Source organism: Temnothorax nylanderi, unplaced genomic scaffold (genome assembly GCF_030848795.1).
Source record: "Temnothorax nylanderi isolate EJ_2023f unplaced genomic scaffold, tnyl_v1.0 TNYL_tig0210_pilon, whole genome shotgun sequence".
Taxonomy (NCBI): domain Eukaryota; kingdom Metazoa; phylum Arthropoda; class Insecta; order Hymenoptera; family Formicidae; genus Temnothorax; species Temnothorax nylanderi.
In genome coordinates, this window is record NW_027249272.1 from 158,195 (window position 1) to 185,701 (window position 27,507).

Sequence of the window (27,507 nt, forward strand, 5' to 3'; positions counted from 1 at the left end):
ATCACTAAGTTCTGCTGCATACGCAGTATACTGCAGTATACGACAGCGCTGATAAGACGGCCAGAGGTAACATACGTACGATGTACGATGCACTCAATTCTAGACATTTAGAATCCAGAGTCCAGGCCCAATATTATATGAAGCGCTTGTATCGTCTGATATTAAAAGAGCTTCCGTAAATCAATCTCGAAAATATATCGTAAAAACAATCATATATTTTTTACCTGTAATTCTATTTATATTCTATTTATATAAATATTTGTGCAAATCATTGTGTGTATGTGTGTGTATGTGATACAAATGTTTACCTTATTCCATATATCCATATTTATTTTTTATATTCCTTTGTTTTCTCTTCTATTATTTACAATTTGTTCTTCTAACTAAAAAATTTACTATTTAAAATGATTAAAAAGAGAATAACCTTAAAAGAATGTATAATATCATCACTCTTTTTTTTACGAAATACACAACTGGTCAATTTGAATCTTTGGGTCCGTTCCGTTTCACGCATATGCGCGCATTTTCTATAGTAATAAACGTTACGTATGCTATAGATAAATGCGCGCATATGCGTGAAACGGAACGGACCCTTTATCATAATTAAATTCGTATCACATTCCCATAATTTTTGCTGTCAGAATATTATTATAATATTTTAAACAAACCTCAGAGATATATATTCGGGTTATTTTCTCATTCATTGAGAGCTCACTTAGATTCGTCTATTTTATAAATTATAAGTCTATATCTCAGCGTCGCGTAATGCATAAAAAAAGAATTTCTATCTTTTTTAGGAGTAGTTAGAAATTATAATGTATATGTATACAAGACTAGGAAAAACAAGCCGAACATTAAAAGAGCACTAATTAAACCGCCGAATTTTGCGCGACGGAAATGCAAATGTCGAACGGTCAGGAGAAAGGGGGAGAAGAAGGAAGACAATAACGAAACCCTCCTTGTCGCTTCACGTCATAATATCCAGTCGTCTAGACGCTAGACTTCTTCTGTTCATCCCAGGTGGGCTGATTTTCGGGAATCGTCGCGAGGGTTAAACCACACAACGTTGCACGGTGAATTTTATGAGAGGAGTGCGTGGGACGCAGGTGCACGAGGGGGTAAACCCCGTATTCCCGCGCGGTCGCGGGTTGTTGTTTTCCCGGTCGGGAACACGTTCGACACGTCGGTCATCAGAGACGACGAAACTCGTTCGTCTCGATGCACACGCGCGACCACCCGTTGCTACCGACTCCTCTCTCTCTCTCTCCTCTCTCTCTCTCTCTTTCTCTCTCTCGATTCGATGGCGGTTAACGACGTTCTCGAACCAATTTGGTTTCGCTACCACACTCTCTACTTCCTTCTGTCTACATTTTTATCTGTACGCTATTCGTCGTCTAAACCTTGACACTTTAAATTTTCAACGCTAATACCATTGATGTTTAAACGCGGCGACGGTATCAGACACTGACATCGTAAACACTGCAAAATTTACGATTCCGCCACGAGAAAACTAATTGCGCTATCGGCAAGTTTAAAATATTAATCTTTTAAAATTTTCAACACTTTGAATATCAATGACGATACTCTTTAAACAAGTGGCCGATACCGAACGATTTAAATCGTTAAAAACTCATTTAAGTTCGGAAAACTACTTTCAGAAAGCTAATGTTACCATCCTAAATTCATGATACGGAATATTGTTATGTGTAACATTAACGTCATAATATGTTTGTACAAACGGTATGAGAATGGCAAACCATGCAAATTATTTTTTAATCTTTGAACGCGTGTTCTTTCTTGGAAGCGTAATCATGTTTCAAGAGGACTTTATAGATATCTTCGGGACACTACATATACATTACGGGCGCAGCATGAGAGTAAGAGACTGTATCTGGGCAAAATAGGAGTCAGAGTCCTCTGCCCCTGAAACACGGGACAGAAGGCACACGTGGCTTGGCTTACTATGGAACTATACGATATGTATTTAAGACAGCCTACTCATTCATTAAACGTTTAACTAAACTTAATTGTTAAATATTTTCTCTAATAAACGTGATATAAATACCACTCGCAATTAAAATTAGAACAATAAATGTCACCTTGCGACTTACAGACAGAATAATCATTTTATGTCTGAACATACAATAGTCCTAATTCGACGTATTGATCCCAAGAAGTTAATAACACGATACAGTCCACATATAATGTGGAACAACGCGGATAAAAAGACATCTTTGTTAATTAAATCACTAATGTAATAAACTAATCACTAGACATCGGATTTTTTATACCTATGCAGATTGGTGGAAAGAAACAATTAATAACTAAGATTATGTTATTTATAATATCCAACATATTTTATACTGCAACATATGTTAGGTATAAATATGTTGGACATTATAAATAACATAATCTTAGTTATTAATTGCTCTTTTTCATCAATCTGCGCAAAAAATCCGATGTCCACTAATCACTAATGTAATAAAATTCTTTAATTAATAAATTATTGATTCTTAAAAAAAAGTTTTGTGGAAACTAATATTAAGTTTCAACATTTTCGAATAACAATAATCTTTTTGGTTTATTATGTGACGATTATGTGAACCATATGACATTTGCTGTATACAGATTCTTGCAGGAGATATGTGAATGGCCTTACACACTGTTTATATGGACATATGCTTGAGAGCGAGTAATAAATTCTGCACTGTATGCTCGATATTAAGACCAATTTCACATTATGTCATATTTGCAGACACGCGCTTTCATGACACATCTCCACGCAGAGATTGAATGCCGCAACAATGTCCTGTCACTGTAACCAACACGGTCATATTGTCGTCAGACACATGTCATAATATCCAATGTCATGGAAAGCACGTAAATGCGCTTTGCTAGCTTACATGCAAAGCTTTAGCAACATCTCGCAACCGATTCCGGTTTTATTAATATTTTATCGTACAACTATGTCACGTAGAAGTGTGGGATGTTCTTAAAGATGCAACTATAGATGAGAATATATCTCACGGATCAAGTACACACATTTTCTCGTATATAAATGGCTGACGCATACATTTTACATGTGCATCTCCCTCCGCGCTTTGAAATACACGGATTCTCCGTAGATACGCTTCAGTTCGTAGAACGTGTATCGAGTTCAACGGCCACCCACGGAAAATGAGAGTCTATCGAATATATGTATATAAAGTGATCTCTCGTGATATGTTCGTAAAAACTATATACTCGCGCGTGATTTAAACAAGTACTTCTAGACATTTCTAGACATAATAATATTTCGCGACCGAATGACTATATCGCTTGTGTTCTTTCACGTTTATATAATTAAAAACAGAAAATGATAAACCTCTATTTAATGAAAATTCAACCGATTATATATAGCAACTTTTATTCACGATAACAATTGATAAGTAGCGTGATAATTACAATTTAAAAGGCATAAGATTTTTTAATATTTCAATCAATGGATATCGACTACATCAGAATAATAAGAATCTGACGTAATCAAATTATGTATATTTTAATACGTTGAACTACAACACATTATAACACATGTAAATTTTCATTGAGAAAAAATTAACGTTATATGATACTCAAAATGCATGATTATAAATAATCAGCATTATTTTATTGGCTGTTTGCGTGTTGTATTAACATGGCAATAACAATCCATAATATTAAACCAGGGCATGCGATGACCTAATGCAACTGAACATAGTAGATATAGGAGTCGTGTATCTTCATATCACCGAGTATAACGAGAGCTTATTGGACGAGCTCATGATATGAACGATATTAGCGACTTATTAATGTGCATGACATATTACGCAAATAAATTAATTCTAATGTGGTGGACGATATCAGTTTCTTCGAATTATACTTCTCGACGAGTCCTTGTCAGGCAGAAAGATTGAAGATAGCAATGTAATAGTAAACTTGATATTACCGATGACCAACATTTCCTGCGCCATTACTGTTCCTGTTTATCGAGAACAGAGGAAATGATTCTGATGAGTCTCACTTTCTCTTTCTTTTAAGCGGATGTGAACAAATATAGATGTATTTTCGCACATGTATCTTTATAAAATATGTTGGTTGCGTTATAGCGATACAACTTTACTTTATCCTAAAGTTTTCTCGATTTCTCATATAATACTATTCCCCGGAAGTTCTATCTATTCCAGGAAATTCGCATTTTCGTAGAATTTGATTATATTTTTCTGCAATCACGTTTTCTTTATAAAATTTAATTGAACGCTTCTTTGAATTACATCCGGACAATAATCAATTTAACAATGAAACTAATTTAACTAATCTAATGGTTTTATTTATAATACTAAATATAACTCGAGATATAACTTCAAATAAAAATTTAATTAAATTAAAATCCGTTTGAAGTCATGACACTAAAGATATTGTTCACCCATTCGCGACTTTAAAGATCTACTTATATATCCCTCAATTCACGATATATTAAAAAAAAATTTAGATTTTAAATTATAAAATATTTTTTAAACAAAATAAAAGATAAATAGAAAAATGATTTTTTTACACTACAAATGCAAAAACAAGTTATTTAAATGTTAAATTAATAAATATAATTTGGATGCGATAATCATAATTGATCAATAAAATATATAAAAATCTATACATGTATATACACACATACCTACATACAAAAACTTTCTTAAAAATAATTTTTTTTTGCAATAATTAATGCAATGCATAATTTTTACGATATAATTTTGTTTTTATCAATGTTTTTACTTTACAATTATATCATTTTTATATTCTGCCTTCAAAATGTACCGAATTGTTTGCTTTATAGTCTCGTGTGTTTGCTCGCTCGGTATATATTGATATACTGTGTATGGCAATAACGTTTTAATAAAATACACGGACGACCATGCATTACACATGTGACCGATTCCGCCGATTAAATAGTTGCAAATCCCTTCTGCGTGACGTTGAGCATATGCTCGCGAATTAAACGGAGCGTTAAAAGGTAAGCGAAAGTTCATGTGTTAAAGTTACAATATCGGATAAAGTATCGTTACTTTGTGTCGCTATCGATAGAAGAAGAACAAGCAAGAGCTTTTACTTAGAAAGAAGTATTGTAATCTTTAAATATTACATTATTCCAATTAACTTTTTTATAATGATTAGATGACATTAAATCGTATAACAGTTCGTATTCGCGTTCATATATAAAATATACGGCTATCGGTTAATACGAAAGATTTATTCTTAAACTGTGAATAGTAATTCTATTTTAGTTTAATTTTGCAACAAGTGTAAGTAATTCTTTTGTATTTTAAAGGTGTATATATATATATGTATATACTTTATATATATACTACGTTTACGCGAGCGTTACTTCTGTAGTAAACTTAACGATAATTCACTCGTTTACGCGGAATGAATTATCGTAAGTTACTACAGAAGTAACGCGTAAACATAGTATAGTATTAGCCCATTATTTTTATTTTTGTGTCATTACATAATTAGAATGTATTGTTTTCAGTGAAAAATATCTCGTAATATGTAGAAAAAAGCAATTTCCAGCTTGTTATATCGGAAATCTTAAGAGTTTTAAAATAATGCAAAAAAGGTTATTGTACATTGAATTTAAAGTTAATTTTTAACAAACAACGTATCAATATTGCTCTTTTTAAAAAAGTGCAATAATATATTGAAAATTTTAAATAAAAAGTATATAATCTGAGAGAGACGTTTAGTAATCAGGAAATTACGTATGGTTTATTTATAGAATAGCTGCACTGATAGTTGATATTAAATAGTTCACGAATGGAAGTTGTGATGTTCGGCATTCGTACGCGTGAGTCTCTGATCATAGCATCCGGTAAATAATGATTATCGGAAATTTGAAAAAGCAGTCGTACACACGATCGCGTTCTTCCGACCTTCGCAATCCGTGTGCGAAACGCGTCAATATCGACGGTAACTTTGTACTTCGTATCCTCTCTCTTTCTATTAGCAGAAATAGCGAGCGGCGGATATCGCTGCGCAGTTGCATACCCGCTTTTTATGCGATAAGCATGAAATCTTCCGCGGGCTCGACTTTTCCGTCGAGGACGCGCGACGCGCTTGCAAGCAACACTTATTTTACGCGGACGATAAGATAGAAGACCTCCGCATAATAGCACTCACGCGGTACCGCAAACACAATATATCTTACCTAAAATACTATACAATTAGGGTTAATTAAGCAGACACTGTTTATACAACTTATATCATAGTATACAAGGCGAATGTTTATCATGTTTTTATGGACTTGTACACTTTACGCCATTTTACTTTTGTCTTTCAAAATTGTTGTTCCCAAAAACTCATACGTAATACAACGATGTATTTTTAAATTAACTGCTCTCTATATAGAATTCGATACATCACTATGATGCTCGAGATCATACAATAGTCCTCCAAATGCCAATTTCAAATTCGTTTTATATATCTTTTGTTTTTTTAATTTAATCGCAATATAATTTTGCTTGTTACTCATGCTATTTTCAATATGCTACTTTTCGAAAACAATGCTTGTCATATTTATTGTTATTTTTTAAATTTTTAGTCTTTTTTATAGAATAATAATTCAACAATAGCTAAAATTTTTGTTAATTAATATCTATGCAACATAGATGGATGCTGCAAAATATCCTTAATAAACGAATCATCGTAATTGGCCTACATGTAAGATTACTCGGCTCGCACTCTGGCCATTGCCCTACAACGTACGTCATTTCATTGGCGGGAAACCTGCACCTGCGGCAGGTGCGTCTGCCACAGGGAAAAAAATTCGGGCTGGTTGATTTGCAGATTTAAGTAGAGGATGCGAGGATCTGATACCCTGAAACAACCCTGCTTAAAATCAAATAAACGGAACAGCGAGAAATAATAAAATACTTATTACACATTTAATGTATATATGTATATACGCAAATAAGAGATCTAACTCGCAAAAAATACCTTCAATATCACCGTAATTTACGATAATTAAAGTTCAAGAAAGAAGAAAGTATAAGAAACAAAATAATTCAACTTGTAAGACATTTATCGTTGACGGCGAAAGCGATTAATCGATTAGCGTGAACATTAAAAACGATCGGATCGATGCCCTTGAACTTCTCGCTGTCGAGCAGGCCGACGAGATGCAATAACGTTCATTCACGTGAACAACGCGAGAATGCGGGATGATGTCAACAATGCACCCCTGCAATTTGCGGCGGCCCTCTCTCACACCTCTCCGGGAGCTAAGAATAACTATCATCACCCGGTCAGGCATGGAGATGGACGTCAGTCGCGTGACCTAGTTTTAATCGGCGAACATTCTTCTACTAATTAACTATGTACGACCACTTTAGAAGTCGCTGGTGACGCCACGACGCCTGATAATATATGAACGATCCCCGCTTTATCGGAGGCGACGCGAAAAGCTCACGGAATGGAGAATATTAAATAATAACGAGAAAATCTGATAGTTCTCGGATGACATTTCATTCTAAAGTTCTTGTTGAAGTTTGGGTTTAACGAGCGATCCTTAAAGCGGAAGCGACGATAATAATCAATGGATCCGAGAAAGAATAGGTACCGATTCGAACAATCGCGATCGACGAACCAAGATATTTCAAATTTTAATTCGCCTTTGGTCAGACATTTCCTAAAATCAAGTAATTAGTTTCGCGATCTACTATATTAATTAAATATAATTATATGTATACGTGTGTACGTACATACGTAACTATAATTGTTGTAAGGTAACGGTGACATCGCGTGACATTGCGAAATTATCGCCGGCAGACGTGTGTCAACAATGTGACAAGGATACACCCGACACACAATGCATTACAAAGAAGTGCGCGTTGTCGCCGTAGCAGCGCGGCGTGACCAACGTAATGATAGATTTATGCCTAGTCCGTAAATGCGCCGCGAGATGCGCGCGATCCTGTTTCTAATGAAGACTAATGGCAATCCCGTTGCGCAACCCGAACGGACATGTTCGTAAGAAATGTCTAATATCATGAATCCTGATTCTAAAATATCTGCTCTGCGCTCTCCCCGCGGTGATTCAGCATTCGCGATCGTTAATTATCGCTACTTGACGCGAAGAATTGCTACTCCGGTTCGAAATTTCCCATTTGTAAGTCACAGACTACTAAACGCGCAAATCTAATAAGACGAAATTATGCATTCGATATACTGGGTGCCCGCTGGAAACTACTTCTTGTCTAATGTCACAACGCTATTTTTATTCATATATTTTTATTCATATTAAAGTCCATAACGTATCACAGCATTTTCTCTCATTTTCTTTTACCGTAAAACATCATAAACAGTTTTCTTTTAACATTCAATTATTTTTAGTTTTTAAATATTTTTAAATCTTTCACGGAAAAAAAGGATTTGCTACTATACGGACAACTAACATTTTTTGCTGCGAGAGCTAATTAATTTTGCAATAATAGCAAAACCTTTTGCTGCAATAGCAAAGTTCAGCAAAACTGTTTGCTATTGCAACAAAATGTTTTGCTATTATTGCAAAATTAATTAGCTCTCGCAGCAAAAAATGTTAGTTGTCCTATATTTAACAAATAGATTTGCTGTTGCAGCAAAACCTTTTTTTCCGTGTTCTGATGAAATAAATAAATTATATTTTACCCTTTTCTTCAGTTAAAAGAAGAATTAGAGATAAGAACGAAAGATAAAATTATAGATGGAGAAATGTTCTTTACGTCAATTGTCGTCATTACACATAAACGTCAATTTCACGTTGTCGTCATCACAAATAAATATGGAAATCTTTTATACCTGTCAAAGCAAACTGAATTCACCTAGTAATTACTTATATTTCCTATTATTTATTTCAAAAAAATCAAGATAATTAAAATTTCTTATGTGCTTTTACCCGTATAACTTTTATCTAGATGTTGACATTTAACAATTGTACTAAGTTTGCAATTTCCTAAGGTTAAGTAGAAAATATAAACATTTCCTTATAGGAAAAGAGACCTGTCTTAGCTTGAAACACAACCGGTCTTGGAAGTAAATAATCCTCTGCAAATATGGTATAAAAAGCCGACGTAAAATTATTGCAGAAATTGATCTGCGCGGATGAAAATGGACACGCGGTAGACGTCTAAGGTTCTGCGAAAAGTGGTTTGTGTTTAGAACGTGATGTATTACGATGTCATCGAGATAAGTTAACTGGCGATAGTTCTCGCGTTGGATTTATGTGCGAGGTCCGCGGCGGACTTTTCGATTGCATTAGAATCGGGAAATTAACGATATCATCGGCGACGGTAATTCATTGTCAACGAACATTGTTGCACGCGCGTATTCGCCGTACAGACCGGCATTAATAAAAATCAAAGTAGGTACGCGTTGCGCACCGCGCGCTTGCCGCAATCGTTTCGTGATGATTCGCCACGGTCTGTTTTTGTACGGTAAATCCGACACGTCATGGCTCAACCTGGGCAAACCGATCAAACCCGGCCGATAAAAAGTTTACCATGTTTCTCCTTTATTCAACGAACACATTTAGCCGAGAAAAACTCTCGCATAATTTCCGTATAAGACGAATGGTGTTTCATTTTTCTTCCTTGGCTTATAATTGATCGTGGCCGTTCCCATTAAGTCGCTTACTTAAACTTCCGTTCGCAAAATCGCAGGCCTAACTTTTTACTCGACCGAGCATTTCAAGCATCATCATTCTTTCTTACTTAATTAATTAATATAATATTTATACTATAAATTTACTACATTATAGATTATTATTACATACAATCATATACTATAATGCAACAACGATGCGATTGAAAAGAATAAATATTTGCATGTGGTAATCTAGAAGTCAAGCTCGCGAAAATCTAGCACGCAAACGTCAAAAGGGGCAATGTCAAAAGGAACATAAAATCTCATAATAACTTCATGATCTCTAGGATACTACAAACTACAACTGGGATCGATTTCATGCAACGTCTAAAGTGCTATAGCTCGGATATCAATAGAACGCTATCGGATTACTTGCCAGAAGTTGTCTTAACTGGTCGTTAGTGATCGTTATTGAAATTCCAAGCAGCGTGTCATCCGAGCGTGTTGCCTTTTGCGCGCCATCCGCTCGGCGAGGAATCAAATCGGATCCAAAGGGCCGGACCGAGATTCTTCCTATAAATACGACGGAGCAGCGACTGCCGGCTATCTGGGTCAGGATAAACGAACAGTGTTTTTCAGGCGTTTCTGTTTCGACGTATCGGCGTCAATAATGCCTTCCCCCTGGGTAGCGATCATGTAACTTTTTCCTTAAAGTGGAAACGTGAAAAGTGAAAAGTTTCATGTAACTATCTCTTTCTATTGGTGTTGAATAGAAAGAGATAAACTTTTCACTTTTCACGGTTCCGTCCTAGGGGAAAAGATACATGATCGATCCCCTGAAGTCAGTCGAGTTCGGGTCAGATCATAACTGAACGCATCGCGTCTAGCTATTTGTGCATCATGACTGTTGGTTTAACCAACAGATTTAGGGCCAAAGCACATAACATGGCGTAGCGATATACGACGGTCGTAGTCCCCGACCTGACAAATAAGGATACGCCAAAGCTTGTGCGTTACTTACGTCCACGACTACGACTGTCATATGTGCTTTGGCCCTTAGGCCCAGTTCCACAGTGGCCAGTTAGCTTAACTAGTAGTTAATTCTCACTCTCCGTCTCTTTCTAACCTTTGAGGTTAGAAAGAGACAGAGAGTGAGAGTTAACTACTAGTTAAGCTAACTGGCCACTGTGGAACTGGGCCTTACTACATTTTTAGTTGAACCAACAGTCATGATGCACAAATAGCTAGACGCAATGTGTTCGGTTATTATCTGACCCGAACGCGACTAGCTTCAGATGGAAGGCATTATTTACTGCTAAATTTACTGTTTCAACAATATTCCGCACACGGCTACTGCCGGCTCGAATGTGAAATGCCGCTCGCATTTGATATTGACTTGTTTTTATGACACCGCGTTTCAAACACAGTAAACTCGCGCGCGTACAATAGGGTGAATTTCAATGGAAATTTCTATTGCAAACCATTATTAGTGTGGACCACAGGAAATTAATATTTAACACCACTGAAATGAACGCTACTAATATTGATATTAATATGTAACAGCGATCGCCATCGCGATCGAAAAACACTTTTAATTTTGAGAAATTCAATTGCAATATCGTTAGTACAATTGTTAATGCTAAAAAAATTGAGAACTTCAAGAAGCAAATGAAATGACACGCGTATGAAACACATAATTACACATTCGTAATTTATACGAAAATGTAATATTGCGAATTGAATTTTAATAAAGCAGATTTCAAAAGCTGGAGCAATTTGCAATTCTCTATTAAATTGAATAGTATATACGTAATCAAGTACTCCGTTATATATAAACCTCCAGCCAGTAACATTTAATCAATTTTCCATATTAGACAAACAACACTCAGAAAGGTCCAGCCAAATGAAAATCAAACAGTACAATGTAGCGCTAAATGTAGAACGGGAAGACACAGACCTCGGACAAAAGTGCCTTTCGAGCGGAAATTGGGGGATGATTTACGGTCGGCGCAATTATTAATGAGTTCTTAAACCAACGCCGCGGTAAACCGATTAATACCAAGCGGGACGGATATAGCGTGACATTTTAACGAAGACGATAAGCGGCATTTATGTAATCTACGGTGAACGTGTGAAGAAAAACCCGGGGGATTGGTGTCGCACGAACGCGTGTGCAGGTCTGAAATGTCTGAATGCGAGGAAAGCGGGCCATTGTTCCCTCGGAGAATAGCGTTATCACGCGACGATTATTAGATCTCTATGTGCGGTTACGCGCGGATGAGCCGTTATAAACCCACTGATCGATGATGACACGAGACGTCGTTGCGCGGCCGCCTGTCCATTAGTCACCATCGAATTTACGAGACGTCGAACTGCATTATTGCCAGCGCGGATCTCGCCTGACGTAGTTGCTCGCCGCTCGCCCGATTATGCCTGCATATTTTTCTATATCGTGCGGTAATGACTGCGGACTTTACCATAGCAATTTGAAACTACAATGTAGGCGCTTATCGTGCACGATAAGCTACGCGATGGATGTTTTAATGACATTCAACGATCGCGCCGGTATTCTTGAACGAAGGGTATATGTGTACAAAAGTGGTGCATTGTTACGCCGTACTTTAAACCCTCTTGATGAAAAGGACAACAAAGATGAATTTTTCTTGTGAAACATACTGTTTACAAAATACTTGAAAAGAAGTATATCAGCTTCAAAAAGTTGAAAAATGTGATCTAAATGAAAAATATTTACACACGCGCATAGAGAGCTACTTTCATACATAATAAATGAGCAAAACATATTTTTCACGAGATATACGCTTTCACAGGACAAACAGATTAAAAAATTTTTTAGGTGAAAGAGGGAAATGCTTACTTTTTTTCTTTTTAAGAAGAGATAAGACATTAATAAAGCAATTAAGATAATATTTAATAAGACGTATATTTGTACGCATTTTTCTCGTAGAACGATTTTAGCATAACTTTATTCACTATAAAATTTTTGAGAAATTAATGACAAACGTAAATAGAACATATAACTCGGTTAGTAACCGATAGTGATTGTGAGACACATTTAATATGATTGTCAATGTAATGGGGGTGCTTAATAGAAGTACGTCTGGTATCGATCGGGCCGGAGCTCTTTTCCAATGTCTCGAGTTCGTCGGATCGCCATCCGACCGTCTCGATTTAGACAAATACACTCGAGATTTTTCGATAAGTCCGTCGTTACGATTAATTTCCTAAAAATGCTGGGAATTAAATGCACATTTCAGGCCGATTTCTGAGGCAACGCCTACTATGCCCTCACTGCCACCCAAAGTTCGCCAACTGAATCGTCGACACTGTGCGTCAGGAGTGTCCCCATATCAAAAATATGCTGGAATCGTACCTTCAGTCAAACTGCCATTAAAACATTTTTCTTGTTAAATTATTTTTTTAATTAATTAAACACTGCAGCTTTTATTATTAACGTGTTATATATATTCTATAAATAATATAGTTGACAATAATTTATAATAATTAGAATTTTAACAATAGCTTTTTGTATCATCCGTGAGGTACTATTGTTAATGTCTTTTTTTTAAATGGTTTTTTCAGTAGGCATATTCCACTAAAAAATAATAAAGAAGATGATCAAATATATGGCTCGGCAGGAAAGCAAAATTCTATATCGTACGGTATTATATAAAAAAACAAATAAAGGACCAAAAGAAAGAAAAACAACCACTTTGCATTAAAAATGTTCTTTGAGCGATGCATCGTTATTCTCACTGACGCTAACTTAAAGTCTCTGTGGATATATAATCATTAGTAAAATTATGGAAACGATTCAGAAGATTAAATTAATATTTTTTTGCAAATTAGTTATTTCTCTTTCTTTTGATTCCTCGTTTATTTTTATACAATGTTTTTATAGAATTTTGCTTTCCTGTCGAGTGATATATTTGATCATCTTCTTCATTATTTTTTAGTGGAATAAGTCTACTGAAAAGAACCACTTAAAAGAAAAGACATTAATAATAATATCTTACAGATTATGTGAAAAGCTATTATTAAAACTCTAATTATTACATTATTGCCCAACTATGTTATTAGAATGATATATATAATACATTAATAATAAAAATTTAGTGTTTAATTGGTAATGAAAAAAAAAATAATTTGAGAAGAAAAATGTTTTAATGAAAATGGTTTAACGGAAGGTACGATCCCAGTATATTTCTGATATAGGGACGCTCCTGAGGCAAAACGTCACACGCGCGATTGGCGAGCCGGCTGCTGAGCTTTGTGTGGGAGGATATAGTAGGCGTCGCCTTAGAATCAGCCTAAAATGTGCATCTAATTTCTAGGCCCTAGCCCTAGTCCTAGAGCAAGGCACCGAAGAAGGTAATAAATTCCACAGATTTGACTAACAACGACGGTCGGCGGACCGCGTTCGCTCATATCCCGCGGAATTATAATGAGCCCATCGTCGAGATATAAAAATACGAACAAAATGTGATTTTGCACTTAAGATTTGCTCACTGGCGTGACGGTGGAAAGATGCGAGCTTTATCGGATCGACGATCGCTCTCTGTTGCTCCGAACCGTATATCGCGCAGTATCAATTTAGGGCATACAACGATTCGTCAGACAATCGTTAAATGCATCTACCAAAGAATGCGCTCGGGGTCAAGATATGTGCAAAAACATTTGCATAATTCCGAGAAACAAGCATAATAAACATAAGTTTCTTATAAAATTAATTTTATTAAGATGTGATTTGTGTTTCTTTTCATGGAATTGCTATATTAATTGCGCCTTTTGCATACTGCAGCCGACAATAAATTTAACCATGTATAACATTATCTCAAATTCAAAAATTTAAAATCAAGAAAGAAGGAATAAGTATAACTCTTCACTTATACATTTCTTAACGTTTTAATATATATTTTAATATTTAATACAAATTGCATAAAATTATTATTTTTTTGTATTATTTGTATTTGGGATCATTTATATTTATAAAATTTAAAATATATGTAAATGTTTAGAAATATGTAAATTTCATTCTATACATTGTCCGCATTTTCAAATCCGAGAGAGACATTTAAATGTCGCATCCTGCATAGATAATCGCACTGTTATACAGGATCAAGCCGGAGAGAAGCGCTCCAAGACATGGTAAACATGGAAAGAGCTTCCTATCGGCTTCCAATCTCCAATCCAACCTTTTTACAATGTACAAATGCCTTACTATAGAATTGCTCAGTTTTCTCACGGTGCGCGTTGTTTGTCGCGTTCGAGCTATAATGTCTGTATCGTAATACGATTGTTGTCCTTGATGAACACTTTAAGATACGAAACGATATCGTTTCAGCTTATATTTAAGGATGTTTTACCTATATCTATATATAGTATAATTTTGTTTTCTTGATTGAAGACTTTGCATGTATGTCAAACTCAAAATTTTTTATATGTTAGAAGGGATTACCATTAACAGTTTAAGTATGTTTTTTTATTATTTAAATAATTAGTATTGTTTAAACAATTAAAAAAATTTTTTGTGGTAAAAAATTTTGAAACTTAAAATACAATATCAATGATGTATGTTTTACATATAAAAAAAGTTTAAGAAATATCTTAATGGTTCATTTATATTTTATTTATATTTACAGCAAAGTGTCGATTCTCTATAAGGGATAATGTTAATTTTATCAACTTTAAACTTAAATAACTCTTAAATAACTTCAAAATTTTACAGAGTATTTTTCATTTAATTTAGAAACAATTTACAGCACTTTCTGAATATATTTGAAATACCTCCAATTCATCCTTAATTACAATAACTTTTAAACCAGTAAGAGAATTGTGCTGAAATTTTACACAGATACTTAGACGTAATAATAGAACAATCTATGAAATTTTTAGATTTTTGGTAATGACTTTGAGATGTCACACATACATCCTTAAACTTCGTTGAAGCTAAACTTCGTCCGGGCAGTAACCTAATTGATCGAATCATTTGACGTTACGTAATATGTTTAATGTCCCGAAATTAATATTACGATTTTTCATGACGTCACACAACTGCGATTGGCCGTACGATCGATCGGTCATGTGCGCACTGAATGGGTACCTATGTCCGCCGTCTTCTAAATTATTACACGAACTACTCGTAGAGGGGAATATAATAGAGTAAAACTTTATCGAGGGCAAATAATTCTGCTAAAGAAGTGCAGCAGAAGTTTACGACGTAAACGGCACGGCTCACGGATATATATAGTAATTAATTTTCGATAGCTATAGTTATCTAATTACTGGGTTGAAGTTTAGTTTTATAAGTGGTTGGTTGAAACTCAACCTCTCGGTTCTTATCTACTCTTAATCGATTATCGCTGTATAAAACAGCTTTATAATAAAATTTTTAAGGGCAAAATAATCTAATATTTTCAAAATTCTAGATCAGATCGATATACAGATGTAACGATTAATGAAGAATCAACAATGAGGAAATCGTGCGTGAAAATATTCACGAGTTCGTTTTAAAAATCGCGTGCCTAAGAATTGACGTTGCGCGGATAAAAGCATCTGGTCCTCGCACAATAAGGTTGACACGACAATCGTTTCTATGTTTAGCCCTACAATTTAGCTTATTGTAGGCGTAATTAACTTCAGGACCACGCGGATAGGTCGCCATTTCAGTTAATGGCATGGTAACGTAAATATAGTTATGCGGTACAGTTTATTGAATATAGTTTTTGGGTTCAAGGCGCGCGTTCTGCCTTCTGCCTGCTCGCGATTGAAGTTTAAATATACGTCAGCATTGACCACGCTTAGTTAATTCTGATAAATTTAACAACGCTCGCTGCTGGAGGGCAATAGCCTGCACGCATATGAGTGCGCGCAGTAAGCGACTTTGACGGTTAACGAGGGTGAACGACACCAGCGGAACGAGATATGAAATCATATTACACGCACAATTACGAATTAGATAGCATTCCACTTCCACGGAGATTAAGCGTTCTTTACCGTTTCGGTAACAAATATCAATTTTTTATTAATTAATTAATATCAATATCAATATTTTGCTTAACATGTTATAAGAACAAGGCAGAATTGTTTGATGCTACGCTGGCACTGAAAACTATTTTTAGAAACACTCCCTTTTATCAAAATTATAAATAGAAATACATTCATTTTTATCTTTTTCAATTTATACAATCTTTAGAAGTAGGTCAATAGCGAGAAATAGTTTAAAAAAAACCTGTTTAAATTAAGAAATAAATACAAAATAAACTTTCAGCTTTCGCTATTCGGTTCTATTTGTATCAACTGTGTACATGGGCCTATTTTCTCTTCTTATCTTTCTCAAATTAGTTTGTGTCCTGCTTTCACTTTTCCTCGAGTATTCCTTACACTATCGCTCACAAAAACGTGTGACTGCAGACTGTGATGTGGACGACGCGTAAATGCACGCGAGTGTTGTTGAACTCGGATCGTAAGCCCCGAATGCCTGCGCGAATCGGTCATTTCCCGCTGAAATTTTCGACAGGAACGCGAGGAACGCTCGTTCGCGGTGGCACGGCTAACGCCAAGTCAAATACCCCGATAAACGCCTTATCAGGTTATCATAATCTGATAACAGGTGAGACAAAGGAACAAAAATAAAAATGGAACAGACGGCGAGTCGCGTGGTGACCTCTATCGTCGGCGCGTATATAGGTAATGAAAAATCCGGACAATTAACGTTCTGCTTTATCGGCGGGGCCGAGTCCCGTCCCGGGTCAACGACCGCGGCGTTGAGGAGCGCCTGACCTATTTATCACGAATGTACGTATCCAGCTCGAGGCACACGTGTGCGTGGCTACGTGCGTTCCCCTCCCTCTCGCCGTCTATTATTTCTCCTGGCGGCGATCGTCGAGGCGATCCCCGATCCTTGATGGTTCACGTTCGACGTTATACGTATTCCCGAAATCTACCGCCGTCCCCTCGTCCGAATTCGCGCGATATTCCCTCGCTTCCTTCGCGAAATCGCCAGATCATCCTCGCGAAATCCTCGAGGGCCAGCCGCATATTGACAATCGAATGTACGTGTCTACCGAAGGCGACGATCGAATTTTGGTCGGATTTTATCGGAACCGGACGAGTCGCCTCCGGCGAACAGGCACCGTATTCTCGAGCCTGCCCTAATGATTTTCGTATGCGACTTTCTACTTGAAAAGCATTGAATTTCGCATGCGAGTTTCATGAAGACGATTCGAGAATAGGGCTCCAGGTTTCGCGGCGCGAAAGACAATCGGCGCGACGTCGATTCGATTCGGGCCGATGCCGATGCCGACGGCGAGTCGACCGTCCGGGTGGCAACGGCAACGTTCCGGGTTCCGGGCGATCGCCATCGCGCGACGCCGACGAGTTGAGGCCTACCTCAACCCGCCTCCCGCCTCCCCGTCAACCCGCCTTTGTCGGACAGGAACGAACAGATGCGGCCGGGTGATTAACGCGTTTAGGGTCGTTAACACCGTGTCCTCCGAAAGATAAGGGCCGTCTCGTCTCGCGAGAGAGCGAGCGATGCGCTCTAGGTGTCAATGCCCTTTACGAATGACAGCGGGGTTGCGGGGGGAAAACACACACATATACGAGCAGCCGAACGAGCCAGCGCGCTCACAATGCTCACATGACGTCGCGTGACAATCAAGGGGAGTAAGGGGAGTTCGAGGGGGCTGAATCACGAGCGACGGCAACGACTCGATATTGCGCGATTTGATAAAACCGCGGAGCGCGACGTGAACAACGGTGGACGGTGGACGGCGGGAGGGAAGAGCGACGGAGCGAGCGAGGAGAGCCTGGCTCGTTACGTAGCAGCGAGAGACTGAAATATAAGTATGTTTGACAAAGAGAGAGGCGTACCTGCCACTTTGTATCGGAGGGACTGGCGATTTCAGGCGATTGAATCGCGCGACGATTATTTTTATCCAGACAGCGGACAGATATCCCGGCTCGGCCGCGGCTCGGGCGACTCCTTTCGTCACGAAACACTGCACATGCTGTCACACTACGGCGCGGCGCGCGCTCATCGCGCGTTAAAGACTCGTCCCCCGTCCCGGTTCTATCGAGCGGCTCGGCGCGGCTCGGCTCGGCGCGGCGCGGCGTGGCGCCCGCAGCGTGTCCACGCAACGGGAGACGGGTCACGGGTGTACGGGAGGGAAACGGTGTGTGTACGTTCACGCGGTTCCGCCGACCTCGCGCTCGACGCGGCGGCGCAATGCCGCCATGTTCCCTCCGTTGTCGCCGATCACCGACGGTTTCGGGTTTATGCCAGCCCGCCCGCTCGGCCGCGTTCGGCCGCGCTCGGCGCCTCCTCGCGGCCCCCCCTTCCCCCCGAGCATGATCCACGCGACGGTTATACGCGCTACATACATATACGTATGTACACAGCGTACACTGTACACTGTCAATCGCGAAACGCGTGGCGCCCGCAACTTCGGCGCCGTCCGCGCGCGACGAAACGTGAAATCGCGACGCGACGGAGGCGCGACGTCGACGACGTGCGACGACGGGCGTTTTAACGTGATCGCGCGTGCACGCTTTGAGACGGGCACCCGCGATTCTTTGCCGAGATTCACTTTTGGGCGGTAAGAATCGCGAGAAAATGCGAATGCGAAAGAGGCGCAGAACGCGACTATGCGATCCGCCCGCGATGCACAACTCTTACCTGCGATTCGAAATCTGCATCGAAGAATGACGTTGCGATTCTCGAGATATATCGAAACGGCGCGGCGACTTGACTCGCGGCATTTATTCAAATTGAGGATGGAATAAGGGAAATAATAAATATGAAAAATAATCGAAACAATATTAATTCTTTCTCTTTCCCTCCTAATAATTAATTTGTTGTAACATAATTTCCGAATTGTTGGAATATTATGACAATATATAGATATTGAGAAAAATAAGAATTGAAACGTAATTGTGTGTTGAAATAATATTTTAAATTTTTTTAATGTTTCAGTCAATGACGTAAAGCAGAAATGATACGTAAGAATAAAAAATGTGTAAAAAGTAAATTCTCAATGCAAACGACTTATTTTGTTTCTAATTTTTATAATTGTACCGACATTTATCGCGAATATTGATGAGATAATAGTTGCCAAATAGTATCATGTTTTCCTAAAAATAAACGTTCTTCTTTTATGCGTGAGGATATTCCTCTCTTTTAAATATAATTCTATTTCTCTCGAATCTATTTTTCGACTTATTTCTTTCTCGCTCTAGCTGCAATATTTGGTGAGAGGGCGGTAATGTACAACGAATTTTTTTAAGTGCGGAAATTTTTGTAAGCGAAACTAGATTTTTGTATATTTCGTTGGCATGACTATGACAATATTTTCATGAATTTTCCGATTTTTCTCACACTTTTATACCTAAATTACTATTTTTTCTTAATATTCTTACTACTTTTTTATTTTTATTTTTTTATTTCTTGAATTTAGAAATTATACATATTTGTCAATTACTTTTTGTATTACCTTTAGCAATCAATATATCTCCTGATTATTTTACTACTAACTATATATATTAAACATAATTTGTATTTTTTATTTCTTGAATTTAAAAGTTATATATATTTGTCAATTACTTTTTGTATTGCCTATAGTAATCAATATCTCTTGATTATTTTACCACTAACTATATATTAGACATAATTTGTATTTTATATTTCTAAATTTAAATCAATACTTTGTTGTGATATTTGCACAAATGTCGTATAATCATCGACGATCGATCACGTTAAACTCGGCATTCTCCAGTTACCTATCTGGCTATCTGACAGACGAGAGTTTATCCACGTTTACAGATTTTTATCATCTGTGATCGACGAAAGGAACATAAAAATCTAATTCTCTCGTATTTGATTAACAATAGCTTTTAACTAAAGCATTATTTTCACAATTTCAACTATACAGCACGATGTAGATATTAGAATAGGCATTACTTTTTATTTTGTAATACGGAAGAATATTTTATATAAATTACCTTTACTTAATTTATCATTTATTTTTTTTTAATGTGAAAACTAAATTATGCATGTTATTTATTAGTAATTATAGCAAGTACGACTAATATTGCATTACTAATAAATAATATGTCGAAAAGCTTTAATTATTTTATTTCGTGTTAAGTAAAGTTTACAGATTTCTGTAAAGGAATTATTCTGTAAAGAAATTATTTTATTATATAATTATTAAAATTGTAATATTTGTCGTATAATTTTCAATTTTTGTGTACGATAATATCTTATATTATTTTCTACATGTTCGATTGCTGAAATTACAACTTGATCCTCACGAACATATTGCTCAAGTTAGTTAATAGATGACGCTACAAACATTTAAAATCGTTTAGGTACACTGCCGCACTTGAATCATCTAGAAAACAGAAACTCCATCAGGATATAATTGATTATAATATGTACATACTATATTATAAATATATACAATTTTTTACATTCTAAATTCTTTCATACATTCTTTTATACATTTTAGATTTTTTTTAGAAAAAAGTTATTCGTTTTTCAAAAATTTTTGAAGATTATGATATATAAATAATTAATACACATTTGGTTTATTCGTGCTACATATTTGCAGCAAAATGCATAATTTTTAATAAAATATTTAAAATATTGTTTTATTCTGACCAGAAATCTTTCGCGTTTAAAAACATATTTATTCGTGGAATTGTACTGTAAATACTCACCTTTATTTTTCTTTAGTGAAGCCAAAACAAATTGTACTTGATAATCCATATAATATACATTTAACAATGATTGAATAATCAATACTTGAAAAATATATTAATATTTTTCAATTTACAACTTAAGAATAAAATGACAAAATAATTGACAATAAGAGATTCTGTAGAATGACTGTACAAAGGCACCGTTAAAGTAAATTGTTTATAATGACAATCTTATGTAAAGGAATATCTTCAGCATAGACATCTAAAAATAATAAGACACACAAGCTTTTCTCGTATTGCAAGGTAAGACGTTGATGTTTACTTCAAATAATATCGACTGTTAGAAATATGCCTATTTTAATAATTCAAATCTCTCTAACTTGTCTAACTACGAGATCTATAAACACGTGACGCAAGTGATATAAAAATTAATTTCTTTTTTGCCATTGCGACGATCACGTTACGTCCACGTGGAAGAAGGGGAGAATGCTTAATTGCACAGGAATGCGAATAGAACGAATCCGTAAGAAAATCCGCTTACTTTCATTTCTTCCCCACGAAATCCCATCTCGCGGCATTCCCGAGGGAAACGCACGCGGAGAGGGACGCGGCGGCGGATTACCTCGTTCCTCGAGAATCACATAATTTCGCGATCACGACAGAGTCGATGATGACGACGACGCGAAGTCAGTTAAAAGCGGTTATTTCAGTATTAATCCATACTAATAAGTTTTTTCAATGGATTGTCGCGGAAAAATAATTCCTTTTTTTTTCTTGTTTCGTTTAATCGGTCGTCACGCCGATGATTTTCCTCCTACATACGACTTCACCATTGGCCGCGGTCGCGGCAGGCCTCCGGCACGTGATATTGTGGCAATCTGATTAGAATTGTTAATGTTATTGCGACTGGAGACAAAAAATGGTGTAACGGCAATGGCTTCGCGCGTGTACGCACGCGGTGCATTCGCTCGCGCTCGCATTCGCCTCTATTTTCTCCCCTCGCGTCTCTCGCTGCCTCTCTTGCTGCTCTAGGATCACTCTAAATCTCGTTAAAAGCGCACGAACGGCGCGCAAATGGCAGTTTTCCATCGCGAATTTGCGTTAGTACGTCCGCTCGTAACTTGTAGTACAAAAGCATAGAACTGACATTTCGCTCGTCTGACTCAATATTTAGATATTTTTAATTACCTTACTAAATCTCACAAACTTGCGTGGTTATCTTAAAAGCATTTCCTTCAATTCTTACGTTTCAAGATACAGTGACAATAATTTTTGTCAATTGTTTTATATTCTATAACTGTTTTATATTCTATATTGTGATTTTATCTCTAAATTTTTAAAATATAATCTTATTATTCTCAGTACTTAAAGAAGATGTTCTTTTTTTCAGTTTTGTTTGACCCACAATAATCACAATAGTGATTATCTCTTTATGAATCTGAAGACGCAATAAAAATGCGTCACAGTCTTTAAATAACCAGGTCGCAGCCAACGTAAAAGCTCGGGAAATGGGTTACCGGCGTGACTAGAAAGCTCTCCGGCTTTCGTGAAAAGGGGTTGGAAGAAATGGACGAAATATGGCATAAGCGGCCGAAGAGGGATGTTAAGTCTCCACAAAAACTACCCTCGCAGCTTAGTTTGATAAGCTTTAGGATAAAGAATATTGATTCCCTTGTGATGAAAGATAAAAAAAATTACTGTAGTGAGCGCGAGATTACTTACAGTGCACTCCCCTAAATTTTTGTAAATAATTTATTCACTTAGTAATTTCTACAACTTACCGAAAATTATTATAATATTAATATTTTGAATAAATATTTTATTACATTTATATTCTTTTGTATAAACGTTCACGGAACGTTTATTTATGGATAAATTTTTGTTCTATCGTTACGATGATTGTAATTTGCAACAAAATCGATTACTACGAATTTTTTAAAAAATTGTATTAAAAAGTTTCTATCTTAAAAAGTTCATGTTAGTTTAAAAGACAACTTTGGTCTCGATATATATACATATTTATTAATATTTGATATGTATATTTAAAAAAAATATATATATATTTAATTATTTATATAAGAAAGTCTGTTGTTGAAAGAAAAAATATGATCAAGCCTGTCGCAATAAATTACTGACACGCGCACAACGGCAGAACGATGGCATTATGATGGATGTCGTTAAAACCATATCCTTGTTCTATGTATGATGTGCATGGAAGTAGAAACTATATCTGGCCTCTGCGGACGTTCTCAACAACGCATAACTTTTACTCCGATTTCCCTTAATAATTGATATTTATAATTGCTAATGACTAATATTCAGACTAATATTCAGATATTGTTATATCTATCATAAAGAAAAGCCACCTAATTTTCTTCTGTTATTTTCATTCGTTAATGTTCTATAATTCTATAATTAGTATATATATATATTTTTTTTTATCATTTCTGAGAGAAAGAGAAAAAATACATAATATATTATAAGTTATATTTTCCTTATTTCGAGAAACAATAAATTAAAACATTGAACAATTTAACTCTACACTTTATGGTTATTATTTCTTATGATTTTATAAAGAGAGAAATATAGAACTTTATATACCTAATGTTAAAATGTGTACCTGAAACTGTGTGATATATAAAAATTTTATTTTTATACTGACATATGCATCTCGCTGTTCCGTTCGGCTTATGTATATAGCCTCAATTGATAGCAAACGTCGATACATATTTTAAAACTATTTATATGTTTCATCTGTGACAGCTGATACTGCAGTTTGACATCTGGAACGTAGTATATTCGTGATAACATATGATTTCGGAAAATCGCAATGTGCATGGAAAACGCATAATCGCGTAGGAGTGGCGAAATAAATCCCACGAGCTGACATACTAACAGACCAGATAAAAATCTAACCTTGCATCGCAGGTGTGGTCTGCAGAATAATTTTTATAGCTTAACGTCGCGTTGCGATACGGCTAATGACGACTTATCGGCCAGTTCTCGTTCATTATGGAAAATCTGAAATTGCATATCGCGAATTAATGGGCTCGAAGATACATTATCTCTTAGCGCGATGTTTTATACATTCTCGCGAGAAACTAGTAGACGACAAGTAATTGACAAGCGGAAAATACTGCGGAATGTATAACGCATACTGATTTTAATATTGTAAATCCATCAATATATGAAAATTGTTCTTAAAGTCGCTTAAAAATCTTCCTTTGTGTATTTTCATATTTCAATCCGTGAGAAAAAAAAAGAATCCTTTTATAGCGGTAATTAACGACGCTAATTGACTGTGAACAACGTAGCTTTGCTATAAAGTTTAAGGAAGGAAACTTTCTGGGTCGATAGACTTCTACTTTGCCGTTATGAGTCAGATAAATGCAGGCGTATGGCAAAGTAATCGACCTTAGATTAGCCTCGTCGGGAGTCTGTTGCTTTTCCGCTACGCGAGATTATTCAATTCTGCCTTTACGGTGTTTCAGAAGTAGGAAGTATAGGTGACGCAATGCCACCTGCCCTTGTTCTACATTGTATCTTTATGTCACCGGCGCGGCGGCTGTCCGCCTGACAAAAAAAAACGCCCGGGATATTTGGTACAGGGAATGATTTCATTTTTCAGCGTTGTTTTCGCATGCTCTCGTTCTTCAACTATCATGCAATGACACGAGCGAATGGGTAATTACCAAGCAGCGCGGAAAACAGGTTTAGCACACGAAGCCAATCTAATTAACATAATGCTGTCAATTAAATATTTATCGCGGGAGGGTGATATAGCTATTTGAAATATTTAACATACTATTGCTATTGTTACATATTTATTAATTAGAGAAAGTGGTTTTTAATCAAAAAATAAGTGATTTTTGATAAAAATCTGATTAAGATCTAATTTGATAGATCGTGCAAATAGAAATTTTATTATATAATTTTGTATAAAAAATTAAGATCGCCAACAGTTAAAATATTGGCTCCAAAATCAAAAAAATAATAAATAATAAATAAATAAATATAAGCTCCATTTTTGGCGGGAACATTTGAAAATATATCATTCTAAAGGGTCTGGGGTCCGCTGGACCCCGGGTGGCATTTAAGGGTTAAGTTAATATTTCTGCTATATTGATTGGATTATCTACCAGAAATTCGATGCATCTGAATGCATTGTAGCTTTTGCTGGAACTAATGTACTGGTGGCCATTGACATCAATCCTCTTTTATTACAGATAATTACAATTTCAAGGTGCAAAGATGCCGATTTAGATCATGCGAGAATTCTAAACGCCCACGCTCGCGATCCGTGTACGGCGATCCTTGATCCTTCAATTAATAATTAATCAAGTTACCGGTTGTTTGTCATAAACATTTAGTATATATAGATTCCCTCCCACACATGTGAGTGTACGAAGTTAACAGTGGTGTACTACGCTATGGAGACCAAGGTCGTTATGTGGCGCGTGCACGATTTTCAAACGCACGTAAGCGCAACCATTTAACACGCTCCGTATAACGAATACTAGAGATAGTACATGGTCAATTACGTTGCCCCGTTACGGAACGGATGGCTTATTCGGTATTTTGATTAAATCGTATCGGCAGACCGCTCAAATCTTGAATCGTGTTACGATTTTACATTTTCGAAAGTATATTCGCCTTGAAATACGTTATACGTTTCAGAGAATTTCACGATTCGATGATTCACACGTTGTCCTTAAAGTCGTGCCACGATTTGATACAATCATGCCGAAATTGATACAATCTCGCGGCTTCTGTATTTTTGTAAAGTCGGAATTTTATTAGCACATTCGTATTTTAAAATGTGATTGTAGGTTTAAAAGATATTTTATTTACGAAGTTATTGATGCAACAATGATTTACTGTGCATCAATTTTTCCGTTACTTATGATAGAAACCTGATCGCGTTTCTCTAAATATGCAAGGAAAGGCATGTAAATTAATAGAGCGACAAAATCGCGCAGATAACGTGCATTCTTAGTACTTTGGAATGTTTGATTGAATATCCGATTGCAATTATCATATTTAACTATGCGCGTTTATCTGTGTTCATTTTCGATAGTAATGATCTTTACGCTGTATAAATAATGTTTCTATGCAATTGCAATCAATTTGAAATTGTCATAATTATAAAGTTGTTGATACATCAAAAATATTCAAAATAAAACGATATACTAGATATTCCAGACTACCATCTACAGATTTTTTGAACAATGTAGAGTAAATTTTTTCTTAAAATATCGAGATGTTTTAAGAAAACAACAGATAAATAGTTCTTTAATTATAAATAACTAAAGTAAAGAGCTTTTAGGAAACTAACAGTTTCAGAGATACAAATAAAAATAAAAATTTTATTCTTTGTTTAATATCAGTCGTTATATGAGCAGATTTAAAGTCTTTAAGGATTAATTACAAAAATGAAAAAATTAAAATTTTGCGTCAAACAATGATCTTGCTAAAGAAAATTCGCTTCCGAATTATATAAAAAAATCATATTTTTAATATATTACGTTTTAATATATAAATAATTTATAATAAATTGAAATGATAATAACAGCATATGCGTCAGCTAGTAATTGTGTAAGAATTTAAATCATAAACTATGATATAAACATTATGTCTGTTAGCGAAGGGCCTTCATAATCATAAGTTTCGAGCTGATTAGGATATCATTCGATCGTGATGATTACCTAAGTAATAGCTATGAGCGTGCAGTAACTGTTCCGCTAACAGATCTGACCGTGAGAGATTTCGTTACACGAGTGCATAATGTAATACAGACAGTTATTAGCTTACAATTACCTATATATCTATTATCAAGATACGCAGCATGTGGCGGCGATTTTTGTAAATTATAATTCTTTTATTTTATGGCTGGATATTTTTTCACGTGGTATGTAAATTGCCATTTAACTTATTTACTGTGTGGTATTTCAGTGTTGCATTATGTTACAACTTCTATGTCATTGGTTATTGCGATAGAAAACGTTGTGCGAATAAAACTGAGTAATTTAACACGGTACGTTAACATTTAGTTATAAATGTATCGTTATTATAGATAAAAATAATAATTTCTTATTTACACACAAAGAAAATACTTGTACATCTCTTAATGACTCTCGTTAGTCTCTTTCGTACTATTGC

The 27,507-nt window shown here is 36.0% G+C and overlaps 1 protein-coding gene across 3 annotated transcripts in view; it reads right to left on the reverse strand.

Annotated features, from left to right (window-relative positions):
- Positions 1–18,971, reverse strand: part of LOC139779112 (uncharacterized) — a 93,804-nt gene extending 74,833 nt beyond the window's left edge. The window contains exons 1-2 of one of the 3 annotated variants that reach the window (XM_071717367.1): positions 18,520–18,971; positions 10,064–10,230 (exon numbers count right to left, since the gene is read on the reverse strand). The gene's annotated coding sequence lies outside the window, so the exon portion shown is untranslated. Of the gene's footprint in view, positions 1–10,063; positions 10,235–18,519 lie in introns of all 3 variants that reach the window. The other 2 variants (XM_071717366.1, XM_071717365.1) reach the window with 2 other exon arrangements.
- Positions 18,972–27,507: the final 8,536 nt, after the last annotated feature.